Source organism: Cyprinus carpio, chromosome B14 (genome assembly GCF_018340385.1).
Source record: "Cyprinus carpio isolate SPL01 chromosome B14, ASM1834038v1, whole genome shotgun sequence".
NCBI classification, from domain to species: domain Eukaryota; kingdom Metazoa; phylum Chordata; class Actinopteri; order Cypriniformes; family Cyprinidae; genus Cyprinus; species Cyprinus carpio.
Window position 1 is genome coordinate 22,512,754 of NC_056610.1, and position 9,508 is coordinate 22,522,261.

Sequence of the window (9,508 nt, forward strand, 5' to 3'; positions counted from 1 at the left end):
AATTCGACACGAGAGAATGGAGTCTGCACAAGCGTTATAGGTCGACTATACATTGCTATGGCAACAGATAACAGCCCAACCTTACAAAACAAACTCCAGCACACAGAAACAGCGACCTGTTCTCTCCTCTAACCACAACTGCGCTCAAGAAGAGCAGGGTGTTAAGAAATTGCATTTCTAAATAAACATAATGTTTTCATCCTGACAGAAAAATAGTAATCAAAAGGCTTATGGTATATAATCATAATATGTTCTAGGCCAGAACAACAAGCCTGTAAAAAATGACTGTTTTCTTTCAGTAATGATATCACTACTCTCCACCTACATACTGTATATATATTTAGTGGAAACAGCTCTTTTTGGACTCCTTCAGAGTGGATATTTTCTTTCATTTAGAATCATTCATTCAGAATGAGTGCAGCTGAATCACTCACTAGGAGACCGGTAAAGGCTAATTTAGTCCCTTGTCTCCTGATCCCCATCATTTGTAGTGTGATAGTCAACAGCGTGAGTCACCCTTGTCATTTATGTTAAGTGCTGACCATAATGTCCTTTGAGGACTGGGAAATTAGTTTCTCATCAGGGAGTCAATTTAGGTAAGAAGTCTGACTCTCACAGCCAATGAATAAACATGCTGTGTTCCTGTATTATCCAGGAGGGGGCAGTATGAGCAAGGAAAAGCGTTTGGAAATGACAACAACCCTGCAAAAATTGACTGAACTAGAGGTGTGATTTATTTTATCAGTTATGTTTTTGTTTATGAAAACGTTTCAGGAATACGATTGTCCATTGCTTTTCATATGCTCCATTGATTTTCATACTCTTGCAGCAACCAATAGACTGGAACTTAGTTCTTTTGAATATTTCTCTTTCTGTTTGAGGATACGCCAGGTCCAGTGAGTCAAGAAAAAGACTCAGCTACCTTTGAAGTTCAACTTAGAAAAACGAGAGAACCTGGAGTAATGCGCTTCAGGGCTTGTTCCAGCTCTCCCACATGTTTTGCCCCGTATTTCACTATAGCCTAGGCCTACCACATACTGTATAAACACACATACATATGAATTTGCGGTAGGCTACATAAAGTCCCCCCAAACACCCAACACAAACACCATCCATATGAGAGAGACCATCATATTGAGCGGGTCTCAGAAGAAAATCATAACAAGCCATGTCTGACTTGGAAAACTATAGTTCTCTCCTTAAATATGAAGAGGTCAAGCAACAGATGAATGAGTTAATCTATAATTATAATATAAGTCAGACACTGAAGTGAGTTGTTGTTTTTGTCACTCTTCTAAGGAAGATTTCATTGAGACAAATTGGTCTGTTTTTATTGTGCATCTAATCTCATTTTCTAAGTGACTTTTCTTTCTGTTTTAAAAATGTTTTCTTTGGATTGTTTGACTACTCGAAAGAAAATGTAGGAAATATAACTTGATTAATGTGTTTCCTGCTAGCTAAATTTCACATACATAAACAAAAATCTTGGTCTAAAACTCTTTTTCTTTATTCAAAGTTGATCTAGACAAATACAAACTATCCAAAGTTCTGTTAATCCTGTATTGAAAACTGCATCTCTATATTCACCCTAGGTGTCCTCTTAAGGTGAAAAAACATGGTTACTATAGTTAAACCATAGTAACCATAAATAACAATAGTTTTGCTACACTAACAATACCATATTTGTAGTAAAACTGTGGTTATTCAAAAACAAACAAACAAACAAACAAACAAACAAAAAAATTGCTATTATCATAGACTGTAAAAAACATGGATGTAGTGTCTGTGAAGTCACCCGTAGGTTTCTGAAGAGCATTTTTGAAGCCTAAAGTGGGCGGAGCTGGCCGTCACCATCTTGGCAGCGCGTCACTCCTGGACAATTGAAAATGGGCAAAGAGGCGGGACGTGGGTGGAGCTGGTTGCTGAAACCACTCCCACTCAGCTCGACAGTGATGACAGCAGCGGCAATCCACCTGTCACTCAAGTTAATTATGCAGAACTTTAAGGCTTAATTTAATTTAAACGGATGAGTTATGAAAAAAATGCACCCCCCCCCCCCCCAACACACACACACATTTGTCATGAAGGGCAAAATTAGCTGTATAAACCAAAACCACATTTTATAACAGGCTATAAACCTATTTTTTTCTGCTGTTAAGTTGGGCATTTTAACATGGGGGGTCTATGGGATTGACTCGCTTTTGGAGCCAGTCTCTAGCGGCCAGTCGATGAATTGCAGTGTAAGTCACTTCCGTGTTGGTTTCAAGAGAGAAGGTTGCTGCTTGGCTATTATAGGCCTAATAAAATCACGGTTAATTTTCTTAAGGGATATTTGTATTTGTGTATTCTTTCTTTCTTTCTTTTGTTTTTATAACTGTACTGCCTTTATGGTTTGATGTTTTGTACTGTTTATTAAAAAATCAGAAATCAGAAATCAGAAAAATAGATTTGCGATAGGCCTATGTGCTCCTAAGTCCCAAAATAATCTTTATTCATTTCCAAGGTTCAAAGTCCCAACATGAATCAAAAGATTTGCGATCCACGCTCTGAAGTTCCAATCTAAATCAAACGATTCATGATCCGTAGTCCTGATATGAATAATCATTATTCATTTTCATGGTTCGCGATATGCATTCCGAAGTCCCGGTCTGAATCAAATGATTCATAATTATTAACCAGTTCAATAGGAAATCAGTTGTAAATGATGTTTGTCATTCAACTGAACTGTACATGTATGTTTTAAACACTTCGGCTACCTTATATGTTAATGCTCTGCACATGTATTAAATATGTGTCGTTGAAAGCACATTTATAGCGATTTCTACCGTATTTACTTGAACTTCTCAGTTATCAATGGAATGATGCAGCCAATATTACAAAAACGATGGTTACATACACATATATTTGAATGTTTGATCAAAATTATTGCTGGAACAATTTAGTAGTCACTGGATATTGGTAGGGACATGTCCCTAGCGTCCATACTAATTTCTAAGCCCCTCGGTCTAGTTTTGCGGTAGCTCTGTATTTCTGTAACATCGCTGTTTAAGAGTAATTAGCTGGTGAAGTGGATTTATGTACTGTAGAGTTAACAAAAGTTGTCATGAGCATTGTAATATTTGTAATGCACTAAAAAAAGTGGTGGGGCTTCATAAGGTCTATACAACAGTTTGTTTTGGTCCTCAAATCTGATTGGCTGAGAGACCTTCCAGGATGGATGATGTGTGTCTGCTCGTATGATATTGGCCAAACCACTGTATAGGAAACAAAACTTGCAAATGACTTATTTTTTGTCAAAGATGAAGCAGCTATTTATTGCATGTGTAGCTTGTAAATGATTCTCTGCTGCAAGTAAAGGCGATTTATATCCCTTTATATGTCCAAAATAGTATAAAAAAATTGCCACAGGCTAGAAAACTCCCCTGGTCGTTGTTAATATGAATATTTCCACTTTCTATTTGCTTCTGTCAGTTTTTGTCATATTATTTGCCCAAACACATAAATAGTGTACAAGAAGTGACCGGCGCTAAGCGAGTAAACAGTGAGCTCATTCCTCCAAAGGCTGGGCGTTCAGATTGATTGGCACTGCAGTATCGGAACATACATCACGGCGGGCTTTTATTACGGTCCACAACCTCTTCCTGGCTGTCTCAATTCCTGTGCAGATGTGCTTGAAGATTGGTAGAATGTCCCTGGCTCACAATTTCCTTACCTGAGTGATTTTTCTGTGAGTAAGGCTTGGTCAGATTGGAAACAGGTCATAAGTGAAAGAGAGAATTGGAGCAGGAAGAGTAAGGGGTTGTTGGGTTTGAGAGTAAGGCTCCATTTCATATTACCACAAGCAAAAATAATCTCTTGGCTGGCAGAGATGTGCAGGGCTTCACCCAGAGCCCATTAAAACATGTCAACTGTGTCATTGATTTTAGTTCAGTCCACCATTGATTGGCGTCTAAGCCCAGTCAGGCTGCATTTGCATAGCTGCGTCCCATAAGCTGCTAATTGGTAGTTCGCCAGCAATCATGGCAGAATGATGAGAACGAACAGTCTGGGCTGATGTGAGGCAATTGTGGTTTGTTTGCAGCAAAGGGGTATCCATGTCAAATAAAATATTGCTGGTGTGCTGCCCATGGTTTTTGCTTATATAAGTCACACGTTTATTGCCTTGTCTAATTGTATAATCGAGATTCAGCACAACACTCTGTCTCGAAGTCCAAATTTAGGTTTGTAGGGAAACGCGGCCGTGCATATCGTGGCTCACATTGGTTTGGCAGCGTTAACAAACATGTTCTCTCTAATAAAATCAGGGAACGCTAGATAGATCGGAGAAAAGAATGAACAAATAAATAAAGTGGAGTTCAAGAGTCTGAGTACTAGTGAAAATGCTGTTATGCATCTTAGAAATATAATATGCAGTCAGTTGGTAATTGTAGCAAAATAAACTCTGAGATGATCAGGTCCTAATTATAATATAATAATAATAATAATAATAATAATACTTGTCTTCAGCAAAGATGCATTAAATTGAAAGTGACAATAGAGATATTTATTGCATTATTATTAAATCCTGTTCTTTTGAACTTTCTATTCATCAGAATATCTTGAAAAAAAAGTATCATGGTTACCACAAAAGTATTAAGAAGCACAACCATTTTCAGCATTGATAATAATATGAAATGTTTCTTGAGCAGCAAATCAGCATACACTGAAGACTTTAATAATGATGCTGAATACTCAGTTTGCATCACAGGAATTAGTTACATTTTACAATATATTCAAAAAGAATATATTTTAAAGAAGTTATTTTAAATTGAAATGATATTGCATGTACAACACAAAATCACTAATAAAAATACAAACATAGCAAAAATATAACCTCATACAACATTATTACACCATTCAACAATCAAAATCATGTATTCATATTGTGTCATGAAGTTTCTTTATTTTATTTAACATTATTATTCCTTTCAAGGTTTCAAGATTGGAGCGACATGTTGAATCCCAGATTTTAATGTGGCCTTGAATCCAACTGCATAATAAAATTATTTTTTCAGAAGCATGGTTGAATCAAAATGTTTAAACCAATCCTGCTAATGAGCTTCAGTTTTGAATTTAAAAAGTAAATCTGAGCTATTCTAATTGTGTTTAAAGACACGGTGGTCAGTTGCTATGCAATATATTCATTTAAAGGTGGAAATGGATGTCCTGCAGTGTAAGAAACAAGGCATGCACAAGCCAAGCCACTATTGCGTAATGGTGCAGGCAAGAACGAATGTAGGCATTTATGAAAGAATTCAGTCATTTCTGCTGTGGTTTGAGTTTTTTCCTTTTACACACAAATAACCGAAAGCGGCTGGCAATACAATTTCCAGGTCCCTTTTAAGAAGTTTCTTAGTGAGTACATTTGACCTCAGCCTCTCAGAAAAGGAGTGCAGAGAATGCAGAATGAGAATAGATAAAGAAGACTCGTTCTCCGTCAGCCATAGTGCTCTTCTTCCTGCACATCTGGATCTGAGCTGGATAAAACCAGGTACCTAGAGAACCGGCCCTGCCAGGTAAGGGGGGCTTGTTGAGGAAAGAGGAGAGATTTACCATGAGCTGGGGAAATAAACCTGTATCAAAATGTAATGGGCCAGGTTGTAAAAGCATTAAATTTTGCTCAACATAGCCGGAGGCTACCTTGGCCGACCCAGAAATGACTACATGCAGCCACGCCGAGTTAACAAACTCAATGAGCATTCATACACACCGTAATCACAACCGCGTGGGTTTCTTAGTCACCGCTCAAACACCGTGCCACATGTATCTCTCGCTTTGACCATGTTCCAGTTTTACACAATAAGCAACTGTTGGACACTCCACATATCCACGTGTCATTGTTTAGCTCATTAAAGTGTTGCTTGCTCGTGCATTTGTGCGTGTCTCCATCTGTAGGTGTGATTGAAAACTCGCTTAGAAAAGATTGAAGTCAGATTTTCCAGATTATGATATCTTCTCAAACACCCCCCATGGTGTTGATGCTTGTCTACTATTTGTATAGTTTCAGCCTCAGAGAGCACTGCACTCCATTTATTGGGTACTGTGAATTTTGATTCCCATGATTTATGTTTTGTTTTGTTTGTTTTTTTTCTGCTGTGTGTTAAAACAAAATGGGCAAAAAACTTATGAGTTTTGTAATTACATACTTGAGGTGCCATGGATAAAAAAAAAAAATATATATATATATATGCACCCTGCTATGTACAAAGTTGACACTACATGATATTTTATAAATGTGGAAATAAGAGGGAGAAAATATGCAGAAATTGTTCCCTTCATCTGTAAACATATAAAATAAATGTTTTTGAGAAACAACACCCATTGTACACTCTCAGAAAAAAAGGTACCCTATAAGGATTTTGAGAAAAAAAATGTCTGAAAATGCTTTGAATGCAAAAAACAAACAAAAAAAATCAAAACAAAACAAACAAACAAACAAAAAAATTAATTAATAAAAAAAAAAACGGATAAATTCTCTGCTTGTGTTGCAGCAAATAACCCAAGACTTTGTTAGAGGTTGAATTCAAATCAAATACTGCCATACTGCCCATGATACTTCTGAATATTATATCTACTTCATAAATATTTTGAAAAGTATGTAAAAATGTGTTTCAAATTACTCAAACCATATAATGGATATCGAGTTTTGTGGTCATCTAGGGGAAAAGTTTTGTGCTGCGCCCAAATAAAATCTTACTGAAAGCAAATTATAACTATAAAAAAAAGTCTATAACTTTTTTTGTCATTTAATTTGGAAATGTCATTTTCAGGTCTATGCAACAAGTGGAACTGACAGTAAACAGGGTAAAGGTTAGCACTTTAAAAGTTTTATTTTTTATTTTTGAGAAACAGCTCTTACTGCAATTTACCAAAATCTGTTGAGGTTAGTGGCATCAGTCTTGAAAACATATTTAGAGATGTGTGAAAGTGGCAAGTAAACAGAATTGTTCTGTTTTTATTTAGTTTCTGAAATGTACTTATGGTTTGCCAGAAAGGCTATTTGTGACCCTGGACCACAAAACCAGTCTAAAGTGTCAAAATTTGGTCGAGATACAACTATTTGAAAATCTGGAATCTGAGGGTGCAAAAAAAATCTAAATATTGAGAAAATCACCTTTAAATTTGTCCAAATGAAGTTCTTAGCAATGCATATTACTAATCAAAAATTAAGTTTTGATATATTTACTGTAGGAAATTTACAAAATATCTTCATGGAACATGATCTTTACTTAATATCCTAATGATTTTTGGCATAAGAGAAAAATCGATAATTTTGACCCATACAATGTTTTTTTTTTTTTTTTTTTTTTTTGGCTATTGCTACAAATATACCCCAGTGACGTGCTCCAGGGTCACATTTATACTATATTCCATTTATAGTATTTTTAATTGGTGTATTTCCCCTAGCCACCCACTGACTGACACTGCTGTGCAATTATTTGTATGATTTTTTACTTTGGCCTATTTCTGTGGTCAACTAGATAACCCACCCCTAAATAGCATATAAAAATACAAAAAGTAACTTTATATGTCAGTCGGCCTCACAGTATAATTGGGTGGTTCTTGGCCATTGTAAGCAGCAATGTGGAACAGATCTGATGCTACAATTTAAAACTCTGCCTTTTTGAGACTACTGATCTTATATTGAAGACATCATTTTTGTTACTTTGGCGTCTTCTCCTTTATGTTTCCTATGAGAATAATACTCACAAACATGTATCACAGGCCATGAGATGCTTCATTACTTTGATTTGAAAGATTCCCTCTATAGTTTTCTCCAAACAAAACCATTATGCCAGCTTACACCAAGCGCTGAGGTCACTCAAACTGTCCGGCCTGTTTTATGAGTGCTGAAGGATACTCTAACGTCAAGGTTATGACTTCATACTCTACACTTTCCAGTTGAATCCTTCTTCACTAGGCCTGCCAGGATGTGTCAGAACATTTCTGCCACCGCACTCGTAAAGATCATGTTTACCGCAACACTCCACACAAGTGAGCGTACAGTTCATTAATTATACGAACACACATGCCCGCCGCTTAAGCATTCGCAGTAAAAATGGAAAATACAAAAATAACAAACCAGTGAAATATTTTGAGTCAAACTGCAAAGGGCTGGCAGTGTTTGGTGTGCAGCGGTCACAAGATCATTGCAGAGAGGTCGGATTGAAGATTTACAGCCGCTCTGTTCCTCAGTCGCACCCATTAAGCTGGTACAATGCATGCTGACGCATTTATGGAGGAAAAGAAAGCTTAACACAAACACTATTCCTGCCACAAGGTGACAAACACCATGCAGCATGATCAGAATTATTATAACTACTATTTGTCATTTTCTCCAGCCTGATGGTCCGTCTCAGAGGAGAGCAATGGAATTTAAAGTCATAGAGGAATAAAACAGCAACTCCTTGCTCCATGTGCGTTCCATGTTGCGTTAGGTTTGTCTACCTGTAAATCATCTGTCACGATCCATACATATCAAAAGTTTTCCAGCATGAAAAATGTATTAGGTTTGCGCACAGCAAAAGCATTCCACACTGATGTCGTTTCTTTAAATTATAAAGCATACCAATTTAAAGTGCTTTATTTTCCTGTATGCCTAGCGTGCTGATTTAAAGCGCTTGTTTTTTGCTCCCCTTTATGTGAGATTAGTTTCCTCGTGTTTTAATTTTTTATAAGCTCATTTCTGCAAAGAGCTCTCGCCCTCAGTACATAATATCCACTCTCTCACCTGGAATTACAAATGATTAAACCTTTGGCCAGGCTAGTGTTGTTGCACATAAACTTGGATGGAGTGTGTGCTTTGTGTTTGTTTTACCATATCTCCAACACCCTGGGTTTTCCTGAAAACAGATAGGAGACAAAAGTGCTTTTTGTAAGGGAGCACTAAAGACTTGTCCCTCCGTTGACAGTGTATGGGTGTGCGGCCTGCAGCGAGGCACGTTTCCTCTATCACCAAAGATAATCGGGGAGGGAAGGTGACTATCATCGCAAGTGTTCCAGCTCTTTCCTTTTCCTTTCCCTTTTCAGGATGTCAGCCCAGTTCCCCCTGGCTGAACTACACAGGACTCGGCGTGACGGGGCCCGATGTCGATCCCGCCGCTGGATAACGCGCTCGCTTGCGGTCAGATCTCCAGCGTTGACAGGAGTCAACAAAAGGGCACTTCTTTGCACAACACCTCCGACAATTATCGCTTTTTCAGTGACGACTGTTGCTAAAGCACAAGCAGAGAAAACACACCTTTGAAGTGCTCGCAGGTGATGAGTATAATCTACCTGCTGATGGAAGAGATTCAGGAGAGGGGGAGATAAGTTCTGGGAGAGCCCTCAGACCAGCTGATAACACACTCGACTGTATGTTTTCTGGTGTTGCCATGCGCTGTGGTCTGTCTCTCTGCTTGAAGGCCATTCATCTGTTGTCACACAGTCACTGTTGTTTACCCTGTTGCTATTGCTGCCAATGTTGTTG